The following is a 15,407-nucleotide window of genomic DNA, read 5'->3' as shown; positions in this document are numbered from 1 at the left end:
GATTATTTTTTGGAACATGATTTATTCCAAGGAAGGGTATGTTTCACTCCTGAAAAAATTGTAACACTTCAGAAATTTCCCAGGTTACTAACTAAGAGATCACAAAAATGATTCCTAAGGCTCACTAGAAGGTTATGGGTTCCAAATGTATTAATTTCCTATTGCTGCACAACAAACTAGCACAAACTTAGGTACTTAAAACAGCATACACCTATTATATCACCATGTCTGCGGGTCTGGAGTCCAGAAGAGGCTTAGATGGGCCCTTTGCTAAGGGCATTGAAAACTGAAATCAAGGCATTAGCCACATTGTAGTTCTGTTCCAGAGTTTGAGGTCCTTCTCCAGGCTTATTAGGTTATTGATAGAATTTAGTTCCTTGTGGTTATAGCATTAAGGTACTCAGCTTTTAAAAGCTGGGGCTATCCACTGGCAGCTTTAAATTCTACTTTTCAAAAGTTGGGAGATTATGCTGAGTGAAATAAGCAGAGTAAGTCAATTATCATATGGTTTCACTTACTTGAGAAGCTTAAGGAATAACATGGAAGGCATTAGGAAAAGGAAAGGGAAAGTGAAGTGGGGGAAGTCAGAGGGGAAGATGAACCATGAGAGACTGTGGACTCAGAAACAAACTGAGGGTTTTAGAGGGAAGTGGGTAGGGAATGGGTAAGCTTGATAGGTGGTATTAGGGAGGGCACGTATTGCTTGGAGCACTGGGTGTTATACACAAACAATGAATCTTGGAACACTACATCAAAAACTAATGGTGTATTGTATGGTGGCTAATATAACACAATAAAAATTAAAATAAAATTTAAAGAAATCAGTCTACAAAAAATAAACTTAAAAAAATAAATCCTACTTTTCTTCTCCCATTGAATGGAAACCCATGACTCTAAACACTGTTTCTTAAATGTCTAATAGATTTATTAAAAGACCCCTTAATAAGTTTATTACAACATTCCTAGAAATCTTGGTTTAATCATGTTGGTTTGTTGATTATATTTTAAGAATAAAATCAGAAAAACATCAGGCAGGATACATTGTAACAGATCTCAACTCACCCTAGAATATGACTCCTTCCTAGAGGGCAAAAGTATGTCCAGATAATTGAATTTGTTGTGGTCCCAAAAACTTCCTGTTTAAGTGAAAAGAAGGGGTATATATATATATATACATATATATATATATATAATCCTTTTGGGATAGTCTATTATTTCAGAAAACTTTTTAAAATATAGAAATGCTTAACCTAAGAAGAAACCCTAATTTAGAATGGTTGGCAGATGGGCATTTAATAGCTCTAATGTTGGTTTTTATTTTAAAAAAGATTGTATTTATTTATTTGACAGACAGAGATCACAAGTAGGCAGAGAGGCAGGCAGAGAGAGAGGAGGAAGCAGGCTCCCTGCTGAGCAGAGAGCCTGATGCGGAACTGGATCCCAGGACCCCAGGATCACGACCTGAGCCAACGGCAGAGGCTTTAACCCACTGAGCCACCCAGGTGCTCCTTTAATGGTTTTTAACAAGTTGGCTATTTTCAAGATAGAACAAGGAATTCAAAAATATATCAAAGCAAAAGGAAATGCCCTGGTTGATCAATATGTCAAACATTATACCTAAACAAAATACCACTTCTCACAAAAACAAAACAAAACAAAACAAAACAAAAAACAAAACAAAACAAAACAAAACAAAAAAACAAAACAAAACACCATGTCTTTGCAGAAATTCAAGGAGAATATTATGAAATATTATACAATGCCATCCTTTTGTTCCAGAGTTAGAAAACGGCATTTATTACATGGCAATAATCCCTTTCACACTTAAAAGTGGCTGCCTGTGACCTCAAATGAAATCTTAAAAAGACTTTATATGTCATTACCTGCACATTTAGGACAAATTGGACAGTGTACTCAACATTAGTGAAGAAACAACTTCATTATCTTTTAATGATGGTGCCAAAAATGTATAATATTACTTGATAAAACTATGCAGAAATTTGGACCCAAACCAGATCATTGGGTGGTCCCTAATAACTGCTATTCAACTGGCAATACAAAGGCTTGCTGGCTATTATCCAAAACCTGGACTGGTATGTGCTTTCTTGTTAAGTGGATTTCTACATTAAGGTTAGTAGCTGGGGACATCTCTTGTTATCCATTTTGGCCCATCACTTTTAATTCTCAGAAGAAGAGTTAAGTGAATGCAAGAATGGGATAAACTAGGGCAGCTGGTTGACTAAATTGTTTAAGCATTGGACTCTTGGATTTGGCTTAGGTCATGATCTCAAGATCGTGAGAGCCCCTGGTCAGGCTCCTCATTTGGTGTACAGTCTGCTTGAGATTCTCTCTCTCTCTCTCTCAAATAAATAAACAAATCTTAATGAATGAGATAAACTAGACCTTAATCTTAGGACCTAAATCTTAACCATCCAAAGGGAATTGTGGATTTTTTTGCTCTCAGCTCAAGCCTCTTCATTTTTTAATAAAAAAGTCTGAAATAGGGTGGATTCTACATATCATAATTCAAAGACTATTCAGGGGGAACAAGACAATGTCAACAACTCTTGGCTAAAAATATCGCTTAATTGAACCGGAAGCAATTAATTCAGAATAGAGTCATTTTAGATATAATGTTCATTTTTTGAGGGTGAATGTATGTGGTTTTAAGAAAAGACTATTGTGCTTGCATTCCCTACAAGTTTCTCTGTAACTTTATATATTACTATTAATATTACCATTTACTGTATTTACTATTACTATTACTGGGGAACAAGGAATCATTAAATTGAATATTTTGGCTAAAACTCCCATATTGGTTCTGCAGACTCTGGATTAGGAAAAAAAAGTGCTTAGTTGCATACTGATGATGACACAATTGTTTGCTCATAAGCAAGAAATTCAGCAATACCTTAGATCCTGCTCCAAGAATGTATTTGCCAAAGTGCTCTTGTAACCACTCAAGAGTAATAGTAGATCAGTATTTAAAGAACCATTGTTGAAAAAGCTAACATTTCCTGTGGTAGTGCCAATCATTTTGTGTGTTTAAACAAGTTTAACAGGGGACTGTTAGCCCTAGTAATGTGAGAGTCACTGCTTTACAAAGGATAACAATTTTTTTTTCCACAGAAGACAATCATTATTGCCCTTACACTCCAACAAAATCAACAACAACACAGTGTTTTATCATGTATTAAGTTAAAAGTGAGGAGGGCAATAGATAACTTTGTCAGCTTGGACAAGTCTGACATAAGCAATTACAAATAACACAGTAATCCATGTCTATATTCTTAGAGCCTAACAGTAAGCCTAAAAAGAAATGTTCTAAAAAGTGTAAACCATGCTGCTAGTTTTCACAAAAATAACTTCTGGGGTATACAGTATATATACTTAACATGGTCCTTTGGAAATAAAATAGAGTATCCAAAAGTGTTATTGAGTTAAGCAAAGATGTTTTAATGGGCCATTAAATGAGAGGTATGGAACAGAGGTTCCATAATAAGAGCAGTATATAATTATGTATATATAGAATGCATATCTATAGATTGCTCTCAGAAAATAGACAAAAATATCCATACAGATTAATATGTAACATTCTCTTCAATTATAAAAAGACGTTGAGACCTAAACTTTGTGTTTACATTACAGATACGTATAGGAGAACATTCATTCTCACATTAAAATGAATGTTACTCCCAGGATATGAGAATAAAATAAAGATATGTATCACTGCATAATTGGTGAAATACAAATTCTATGTTTGAGTGTTACATATTCTAACTGTATACTCCTTGTTAACTTAAGATCAATATTTAATCTTTGAAAGGTATGAGAACACACAAAATAAGTACTCTACAAATATAAATCTATGAGACAATAACTGAAAAGATACACACCTACCTGTTAATAGTTGTTACTTTTGGAAAGAAGCATGAGATTAAGGATAAAAAAGGAGTTTTCATTTCTTATTCTATAGAAGTCTGAATTGTTTAAAAATGAGCATGTATCCTTGAGTTACTTTTTTTTTTACTTTAAAGATAATTAAAATATAATTATGATTTAGATATCCAAATATATTTGCAGAGATACTTGATAATGTTTCAAGAAAATATTTAGTCATGTGCTTGGGTGGGTCAGTTGGTTAAGCAGCTGACTTTGGCTGGGGTCATGATCCTAGTGTTCTGGGATTGAGTTCTACAACCAGCTCTCTGCTGTGCAGAAAGCCTTCTTTTCCCTCTGCGTCTGTCTCCGTCTCTCTCTCTCTCTCTCTCTGTCTTTCATGAATAAATAAATAAAATTTTTTAAAAAAGAAAAAATAGTTGTCAATTTTAAAAGATACATGTAAATTACATAAAAATCAAAGCAATCTCTGTCTTTCCACATATACATGTGAAATAAAATGCTTTTCCTTCATCTTCAAAAAGTATACAAAATAATTATATTATAAAAATTTTGTTTGATAACCAATTTAATAAATTGGTCTTAATATTTGGATAACTTCCAATAGTATAAGTGAATAAAATGCAGAAATTAAGTATTTTCTATGAACATAAACTTTATGCATGAGAGTGCTTTGGAAGGAAACATCTTTTTCACAATAGGGATGATTATAAAGTTTAAAGTATAGCATTGTTTAAAATGGAAATGTGAAGATGAAGGTCAAAATATGAGTAAAAAATGCATATTTGATAATGAGATCATTTCACACAGGATTTTTAGCACCCAGAAGCCACTGTAAAGAGAAATGATTAATAGTTCTTAAAATTCACTTTACATAGTGTTATAAGATAATACACTTAACTATAATATATCTTTTTCAGATTTCATATAACAAAAGATAAAAATGTTAAGTAGTGCTTTTCCACGGAATGCTAAAAGATACATACTGAATGACATCAAAAAGGAGAGTTATAGAAATTTCTATTTATATAATAATTACATGCATTTTCTTGCAGGAGTAGCTGTGTTTTATTTATTTATTTATTTATTTATTTATTTATTTATTAGCTGTAGTGCTTTTAATATTTATTTATTAGCAACTAATGTGGGCCATAGAACAACCAGGGCCATTCCTAAGTGTATCTTTGCCTCATTCACCAGTACCAACTCTCTTTATTCTCAGCACACACATTTTGTTATTGCCATACTCAAATATTTCCAATTTCTTATTCTTATGTTTTCAAATGTGGCAAAATTTCTTCATTTTTAAAAATTGGGGTATAATGGCATATAACTTTATGTTAGTTTCAGGTGTACTACATAATGATTTGTTATTACAAAAGAATAACCACAATAAATCTAGTTAACATCTGTTGCCATACATAGTTTTAAATGTGTGTGTGTGTGTGATGAGAATTTTTAAGATCTACTTTCTTAGCAACTTTCAAATATGTAGTACAGTATTATAAAGTATAATGATCATGCTGTACATTACATCCTCATGACTTACTGATTTGTAACTGAAGGTTTGCATCTTTTGACCCACTTCATTTCACCCACCCTTCAACTATGGCAACTACCATTTGTTGTGTGTAACTATGAGCTTGGTTTTTGATTTTTAAACTTTTATTCTTGCCATTTTTTTATATTCCATATACAAGTGAGATAATACAGTCTTTATTTCTGTCTGACTCATTTTACTCAGCGTAATGCTGTCAAGGTCTATCCATATTGTTGAAAATAATTTTATATATATATATATTTTTTCTTTATCCATTCATCCATTGATGGACACTTAGGTTTTTCCATATCTTGGTTATTGTAAATAATGCTACAATGAGCATAAAAGTGAACACATCTTTTTAAGTTAGTGTTTTGCTCTTTTTAGATAAAAACCCAGAAGTGGAATTGCTAGATCATAAGGAAATTCTATTTTCAATTTTTTTTTTTTAGGAAATTCACATTTTTTTCCTATAGTGGTTTCCCCAGTTTACATTTCTACCCACAGTGCCTACCGGTTCCCTTTTCTCCACGTCCTTGCCAATAACTTTTTATTTCTTGTAATTTTGATAATAGCCACTATAATAGGCATGAGGTAATATATCATTGTGAGTTTGATTTGCATTGCCCTCATAATTAGTGATGTTGAGCACCTCTTCATGTACATGTTGGCCATGCATCCATATGTCTTCTTTGAAATATTTTTTGATCTGATTGTTTTTTGTGATTGAGTTCTAGGAATTCTTTATATATTTTACATATTAACTCCTTATCAAATATATGATTTATACATAGATTTTTCCTATTTCACAGGTTTCCTTTTCATTTTATTGATGTTTTCTTTCTCTGTGCAGAACATTTTTAGTTTTATTTAGTCCCATTTATTTTTGCTTTTGTTGCCTTTACTTTTGGAGTTAGATCCAAAAAAATCACAACCAATACTGATGTCAGTGCCAATGTTTTTCTCTAGGAGTTTTATGATTTTGAAACATACATCCAAATCATTAACCCATCTTGAATTAATTATTTGTGTATGTTTAAGATAGAGGTATAGTTTCATTCTTTTTCATGCGACTGCCCAGTTCTCCTGACATCATTTGTTGAAGAAACTGCCCCTTTCTCGTTGTATATTCTTGACTATTTTGTTATAAATTAATTGCCCATATATTCATGGATTTATTTCTCAATTCTGTTCTGTTCAATTGATACATGTGCCTATTTTGTTTAAGATTTTATTTATTTATCTGAGAGAGAGAGAGATAGAGATATGCAGGGCTCAATCCCAAGGCCTGGAAATGAACACATGAGCTGAAGGCAGATGCTGAACCAACTGAGCCACCCACAGGCCCCTTTATGTGTCTATTTTTATGCCAGTTCCATTCTGTTTTGATTCTGTGGATTTGTGGTATAGTTTGAAATCAAGGAGTGTGATGCCTCTAGCTTTAGTCTTCTTTTTCAAGATTGTTTTGACTGTTTGGGGTCTTTTGTGGGCATACGGATTTTAATATGGTTTGTTCTATTTTTGTGAAAAATGCCATGGGAATTTTGATATGGATTGTATTAAATCTGTAGATTGCTTTGGGTAGTATGGACATTTTAATGACATTAGTACTTCCAATCCATGACAATGGTGTATCTTTCTATTCATTTGTCTTCAAATTCTTTTATCAAATGTCTTACAGTTTTCAATGTACAGGTCTTTCTCCTCCTTGGTTACATTTATTGCTAAGTATTTTAACTTTTTGATAAAATTGTGAAAGGAAGTATTTTCTTAATATGCCTTTCTGATAGTTATTAGTGTATAGAGACAACACATTTATGTATATGGATTTTGTGTTATGCAACAATACTGAATTTATTCATTATAACAGTTTTTTGGTGGAGCCTTTAGAATTTTCTATATATAGTGCCATGTCATCTGCAAATAGTGACAGTTTTACTTTTTTCTCTCCAATTTGGTTACATTTATTTCCTTTTTTTAATTAATTGTGCTGGCTATGAATTCCAATACCATGTTAAATAAAAGTGGCAAAAATGGGCACTCTCATTCCTGATCTTAGAAAAAAAGCTTTCATCTTTCACTATTGAGTATAATATTAGATGATGGCTTGTGATATATAGACTTTATGCTTTGAGATACACTTGATATATAGTTTTTTAAGAGTTTTTATCATGAATAGATGTTGAGTTTTGTTGTGTTTTTTTCTGCATCTATTAAGAAAATCATAACTTTTATTCTTCATTTTATTAATATGGCATTCACGTTATTTCATTATTTATTGTTCTGCATCCCTGGAATAAAGTCCACTTAATCATTGTATATGATCCTTTTAATGTATTATAGAATTGGATTTGTTAATATTTTGTTGAACATTATTATATATGTATTCATCAGGGATATTGGCCTATAATTTTTTGTGTGTGCCATTCTTCTCTGATTATGGCCTCATAAGTAAGTGGGTTTGCAATTCTTTCCTCCTCCTCTTCTTCTTTTTCATTATTTTATTTTTTTCTTAAAGAGCTGAGAAGGATTAGTACTAATCTTTCTGTAAATGTTTGGTAGAATTTACTGGTATAAATTGGTAGTAAAGTCATCTAGTCCTGGTCCTTTGTTTCTAGGGAGGTTTTTGATTACTGCTTCAATCTCCTTACTAATAACTGGTATGTTCAGATTTTATGTTTCTTCGTGACTCAGTCTTGGTAGATTGTATGTTTCTAAAAATTTATGTTTTTCTTCCAGGTACTCATATATGTTGACAAATAGTTATTATATTGTTTCTTATAATCCTCTGCATTGCTGTGGTATCACTTATAGAGGCAACTCTCTGATTCTTGAGTTTATTTATTTAAATCTCCTCTCTCTTTCCTGGTGAGTCTAGCTCTTTAAACTCTCTGACTCTGTCAGTATTGTTTATACACTTAAAAAAAAAAAACAGCTTTTAGTTGGATTATTTGCTTCTGGGGTGTTAAATTGTACAAATTCTTTACATATTTTGGATATTAACCTTTATCAGATATGTCATTTACAAACATCTTTTCTCATTCATTCAGTAGGTTGCCTTTTAATTTTGCTGCTTCCTTCATTGTGCAGAAGTTTTTTATTTTGATGTAGTCCCAATAGTTTATTTTTGCTTTTATTTCCCTTGCCTCAGGGGACATATCTAGAAAAAATGTTGCTATGGCCAATGTCAGAGAAATTACTGCCTGTGCTCTTTTCTAGGATTTTTATGGTTCCAGACCTCACATTTATATCTTTAATCCATTTTTAATTTATTTCTGTGTATGATGTAAGAAAGTGGTTCAGTTTCATTCTCTTGTATGTAGCTGCTCAGTTTTCTCAGTGCCATTTTGAAGAGACTGTCTTTTGGATATGTCAAAGATTAACTGAGTACATAATTGTGGGTTTATTTCTGGATTTTCTATTTTATTGATATACTTGTTTGTGTACTAGTACCATATAGTTTTGATTACTATAGCTTCATAATATGACTTAAGTCTGGAATTGTGATACCTCCAGTTTTGCCTTTCTTCTTCAAAATCACTTGGCTATTTGAGCTCTTTGTGGTTCCACGTACATTTTAAGATTTTTGTTGTTGTTGTTGTTCTAGTTCTGTGAAAAATGCTCTTGGTATTTTGATAAGGATTGCATTAAATCTATAGATTGCTTTGGTAGTATAGATATTTTAACAATGTTTGTTCTCTCTATGCATGAGCATGGGATGTCTTTTCATTTCTTTGTATCATCTTCAATTTCTTAAAACCTGTGCAGAAGAAATGATCAGACATTTCTTCAGTAAAGACATCCTGTTGGCCAACAGACATATAAAAAGATGCTCAGCATCACTCATTATCATGGAAATGTAAATTAAAACTATAATGAACCATAAAACTCACATCTGTCAGAATGGCTAAAATCAAAAACATGAAAAACAACAAGTGTTGGCAAGAGTGTGGAGAAAAATAAATTCTCTTACACTGTTGGTGGGAATTTAAACTGGTGCAGCCACTGTGGAAAACAGTATATAAGTTCCTCAAAAATTTAAGAATAGAGTTACCCTATGATTCAGCAATTGCACTAATTTACCTTAAAATACAGAACCACTGATTCAAGGGATAATGCCTTCCTGTTTATTGAAACATTATTTACGATAGCAAAATTATGGATGCAACCCAAGTGTTCTATAGATAAATGGATAAATAAGATATTGTATATATACATAATGAACTATTATTCAACCATAAAAAAGAATGAAACCTTGCCCTTTGCGATGACATGATTGGAGATAGAGGGCATAATGCTAAGCAAAACAAATGAAGGAAAGACAAATGCCATATAATTTCACTCATATGTGAAATTTAAGAAACAAACAAAAATAGGCAAAGGGAAAAAGAAAGAGACATAGAGAGACAAACTATGAAACAGAAGTATATCTCCTAGCTATAGAGATCAAACTGATGATTACCAGAGAGGAGGTGGGTGGGGGTAATGTATAATAGGCAATGGGGATTAAGGAGTACACTTGTCATGGTGAGCACAGAGATATATATTGAGTTGCTAAATCACTATATTGTACACCTGAAATTAATCTAACACTGTATGTTATCTACACTGGAATTTAAATAAAAATTTTAGAAAACCAATTTTTAGTTTAATTAATCTCATCTATTGTATTTTTAGTCTCTATTTTATATATTTATGCTCTAATCTTTTTTAATCCCTTCCTTCTACTAACTTTTAACTTCATTTGTTCTTTTCCTAGTTCATTTAGATGTAAAGTTAAATTGTTAATTTGTGACTTTTTTTCTTGTTTCTTGATGTAGGCATTTACCACTATGAACATACCTTTTAGAACTGCTTTTGATGCATTTTATAAGTTTTGGTGTGTTTTCATTTTCATTTATCTCAAGGTATTTTTCTATTTCTCTTTTGATTTGATTTTTAGGTATTTTTGGATTTTAAAGCTTTCTTTTAACTGATTTCTAGTATCATTCCCTTATGGTCAGAAATGGTACTTAATATAATTTCAGTATTCTTAAATTTATTATTAAGACTTGTTCTGTGACCTAACCTATGATGTATCCTGGAGAATGTTACATGTCTACTTGAGAAGAATGTGTATTTAGTTGCTTTTGGATGGAATGCTCTATAAATATCTGTTAAGTCCATCTGGTCCAACATGTTATTAAGGGTAATGTTTCCTTATTGCATATCTGTCTGGAAGATCTTTCCATTGATATAAGTGGAGTATTAAAGTTCCATTCTACCATTGTATTGCTATCTTTTACCTTTTTTAGTCCTGTTAATATTCACATATTTAGATGCTTATATGTTGAAGGAAAGCGTAAATATTTACAAATGTTATGACCTTTTGTTGGATTGACTGCTGTATGAGTATGTAATGTCCTTCTTCATCTCTTTGTACAGATTATTTTTTAAAGTTCATTTTATCTAACTATAGCTTTGTCAGATTTTTTTGTTGTTGTTTCATTTGGATAGAATATATTTTTCCATCCCTTCATTTTCAGTCCATGTGTTTCCTTACAACTGAAGTAAGTTTTCTGTAGGATATCTATCTATATCTATATAATCTATATATCTATATCTACCTGTATATAGATATGCTTGCTTTTTTCTTCCAGCCATTCATCTGCTCTTTGTCTTTTTATTGGAGAATTTAGTCCATATACATTAAAGTAATTGTTGCCTTTTAGTTCATTGTTTTTTGGCTATATTGTAGTTCTTTATTTCTTCTTCTTCTCTTGTTCTCTTCCTTTGTGTTTTAATGGCCATAGTGGTATGCTTACAGTTTACCTTTTGTGTAACTACTATACGTTTTGCTTCATCACTATCATGAGGATTATATATAACATTTATTATAGTCCATTTAAAATTGATAATTTAAGTTTGAATGAATTCTAAAGCTCTACATTTTTACACTCTCTAACATTTTTTGGTTTTCGGCATCATGTTTTATACTTTCTATCTTGTGTATCCCTTAATTAACCATTGTAGTTATAGTTATTTGTACTAGTTTAGTCTTTTAACCTCAATACTAGCTTTTTAAGTGATTAATTTTTACCTTACTATATATTTACCTTTATCAGTGAGATTTATACTTTCAAATGTTTTCCTGTTACTAGTTAACACCTTTTATTTTTTAGCCTAAAGAATTTTGTTTAACATCAATGGTGATGAACTCTTTTAACTTTGTCTGAAAAGTTCTTTATCTTCCCTTCAATTCTAAATGATAGCTTTTCCAGGTAGAATATCTTGGCTGGAAGTTTTTTCCTCTCAGTACTTTGGATATATTGTGCTACTCCTTCTGACCTATAAAATTTTTGCTGAAGTAAGCCTTACAGGGTTTCCCGTGCACATAAAAAGGTGTTTTTCCCCAACTGGTTTAAGATTATCTCCCTGTCTTTAACTTTTGACATTTTAAATAAAATATGTCTTGGTGTATATCTCTTTGGGTTCATCTTATTTGGGGTAATTTGGGCTTTCTTGGTGGATGTCTGTTTCCTTCTCCAGCTTAGGGAATTTTTCAGCCATTATTTCTTCAAATAAGGTTTTTCCCCTTTTTCTTTCTTTTCTTTGGACACCCCTATAATGCAAATCATCTAACTTCACTTTTTTTCTCTTCTCTTCTTTTCTTTTCTTTCTTTCTTTCTTTCTTTTTCTTTCTTTATTTTGCTTTTCTTTCTCTTTCTATTTCTTCTGTGATTGGATGAATTTCACTGAAATGGCTCTGGGTTCATGGATCCTTTCTTCTGTTTCATCCAGTGTGTTGTTGAACCCCTCTAGTTTTTCAACTCAGTTTTTCAACTCAGTTATTGTATTCTTCAGATCTGTGACTCTATTTGATACTTTAAAAAAATATTTTAGAGGCACCTAGATAGCTCAGTTGGTTAATATCCAACCTTTGGTTTTAACTCAGATCATGATCTCAGGGTTCTGAGATCAAGACTCCATGCTTAACATGGAGTCTACTTAAGATTCTCTCTCTCCCTCTGACCCTCCCTCTATTCAGGTGTCCTCTCTTTCTTTCAAATAAATAAATGAATCTTTAAAAAATTATTCTTTGGGGATTCAAGTTGGCTTAGAACTTGTAGAGTTTTGGGGATCCTGGATGGCTCAATTGGAAGAACATCTGACTCTTGTTTTTGGCTCAGGTTGTGATCTCCAGGTTGGGAGACTGAGTCCTATATTAGGCTCTGCACTCAGTGGAGAGTCTTCTTCCCTCCCCCTCTGCCTCTCCCACCCTCCTATGAAATAAATAAATCTTAAAAAAAAAAAAGAAGTTGTAGAGCTTTGTTATTTTTTGTTAAGTGCTTTAAGCACTCTTTCTCCTTATAAAAGTGGTGAATTTAAGTCAGCATGAAGTAGGCATTTAGGACATTATTTTCTGGCATTAAAGAGAAAATTCTGAATTTTAGAAATGAAGTGTTTTACTAATTGGAGAGAACAAGTTAGCCCATAAATATCCTGATATATTTTCATAGTAGCCTTAGTTAGAAGGCATAAAAATTAGTTGATGTGATAGAAATAAAGAAGTATTCACAGGTATCAGAGATACATGTATAAACTTTTCTCTAAATAGTCATATATTATAAACCTGCACTGACTAAATAATCACCTTCTATCTTGAAAGCTACAGAAAGCACAACTCTTATGAAGATCATTATCAGAATAGACAAAATTCAAACATAAATATAGACATGTGCATTAATAAAAACATAATTTACAATAATGAAAAATTAAGAAAATTAGAATAATACTAAGTATACAACAATGGGAAATTGGAAGTTATGACACCCTCATACAATGGACTATTAGGAAGCCATGAACGTATTTGTTTCCCAAGAGTATTTAATGCTGTAGGACATGCTTATGTTGTATGGAAAAAGTAAAAAGAAATGGAAAATTAAAAAAAAAAACTATTTTGCCACATGTCATGAAATATTGTTTCAAGAAGGGCTATTAATAAGTCCAAAAACTATTAAAAGAATTATTTGTGATAAACCAAACTTTCGTTTGGTTCTAAGACCCTTTCACAAAGACTACTTTTTTTTTTTTTTTAAAGATTTTATTTATTTATTTGACAGAGAGAAATCACAAGTAGATGGAGAGGCAGGCAGAGAGAGAGAGAGGGAAGCAGGCTCCCTGCCGAGCAGAGAGCCCGATGCGGGCCTCGATCCCAGGACCTTGAGATCATGACCTGAGCCAAAGGCAGCGGCTTAACCCATTGAGCCACCCAGGCGCCCACAAAGACTACTTTTGATAGACTGTTTCGACAAACTTGTTCTAAAGAACATTTGAACACAAGTGGGAATTTAAATATGCACTAGATATTAGATGGTGTTAAAAACAATAATTGATTTTGTTAGATTTAATGCTATTTTGACTATGTAGGAAAATACTTTTTTTAAGATTTTTATTTATTTACTTGACAGAGAGGGGTTTTTTTGTTTGTTTTGTTTTGTTTTTAGGAAAATACTTCTTTAGAGAATATTATCCAAGATGGAAAGAAGTTGAAAGGAATATCTGTGTTTTTCCAGTAAAGATGTTGTGCTATGGGGGCACCTAGGTTGCTCAGTCATTAAAGCCTCCCACACTTGATTTCAGCTCAGGTCAGATCTTGGGGTTATGAGATTGCGCCCCCCTATGGGGTTCCCTGCTCAGTGAGGTCTTTTTGAGAACCTTTCCTCTGATCCTTCCCCCTGACTTATGCTCTTTTTCTCAAATAAATAAAATAAATCTTAAAAATAAAAAAGGAAATCTCTGTGTTTTTCAAATAATGAAAAATGCATACATAAAGGCAGTAGATAAGAAAAAAACAATAAAGGTATGAGACTGAAAATAATAGATAAAAGGTACTAATGAGGAATTAAGGTAAAAGATTAGGTAAAGGTAGTAGATAGTTTCTATAGAGTAAGAAGAGGAATAGTCTTTGAAAGCAGATCATCTGTATCTGATCTTCTGAAATGTAGAGCAGAGGATTTTGAGGTGCAGTATACAAAATATTATTTGTTTCACACCACTGTGATATGTGTATATGTGGCTAATGCTCTGAGCAAAAGCACAGAAATTGTGAAATTACTCTTTCTCTTAAATGTTATTTTTGTAAAACTCATTTCTTTTTTTTTAAAGATTTATTTATTTATTTGACAGAGAGAGAAAGAGATAGAGAGAACAAGTAGGCAGAGAGGCAGGCAGAGAGAGAGAGAGAAGCAGGCTCCCCGCTGAGCAGAGAGCCCAATGCAGGGCTCGAGCCCAGGACCCTGAGATCATGACCTGAGCTGAAGGCAGTGGCTTAATCCACTGAGCCATTCAGGCGCCCCTATAAAACTCATTTCTATGGAAATAAATTACATAATAGTATTTCTTTCACAAAACCTTCACATGTATCTGCCAGCCTGGTAAGGTATATATTTTCCTTTATAGACAGCATATATTCCTATTCTCTTTTTGTATATGCTGGATTTGGGAGAAAAAATATCACATAATGGTTACCTCAAAACATGTCAATTGTTTACATACTATACATATCTCATTTCATACCAAATGTTATTTGTTGCTCATAGAGTGGGGAAATCTTCCTCATCTCTCCTCCCATTCTTCTCTATGACATCTGTTTGAACTGTCTTGATAAACTTTCAAGAAAAGAAGTTATCAACATAACCATGAGGTAACATTTTATTAAATATCTTCCAAATTTTTCTTCCCCACTTTTGTTTTTCTAGTCCTCCAACTAATTACCAATATAAATCATGGGAGTTACTTAGAAAGTGCTGTGCTTTACATCCATTGTTTATATCTAGGCTTCAGCCAATTTTATTTTCCAACTTAGCACAATTTTGGTAGAATCTAATCTACTCTCAGGTCAACCAATATATTTTTTCCCATATCTTATAAAACTACTATTAATGAAAGATCTGTTTTTAATAGCGACACAATTTCTCTATGTAAG

The 15,407-nt window shown here is 32.2% G+C and overlaps 1 protein-coding gene across 1 annotated transcript in view; it reads left to right on the top strand.

The window, feature by feature from the left end:
* Positions 1-15,025: 15,025 nt before the first annotated feature.
* ADAM29 (ADAM metallopeptidase domain 29) overlaps positions 15,026-15,407 on the top strand; it is a 43,541-nt gene continuing 43,159 nt past the window's right edge. The window contains exon 1 of the mRNA XM_059155536.1: positions 15,026-15,125. The gene's annotated coding sequence lies outside the window, so the exon portion shown is untranslated. The remainder of the gene's footprint in view (positions 15,126-15,407) is intronic.

Source organism: Mustela lutreola, chromosome 1, assembly GCF_030435805.1.
Source record: "Mustela lutreola isolate mMusLut2 chromosome 1, mMusLut2.pri, whole genome shotgun sequence".
Taxonomy (NCBI): Eukaryota; Metazoa; Chordata; class Mammalia; order Carnivora; family Mustelidae; genus Mustela; species Mustela lutreola.
Note: the sequence above shows the minus strand (reverse complement) of the source record. Positions and strands in the feature narration are given on the sequence as shown.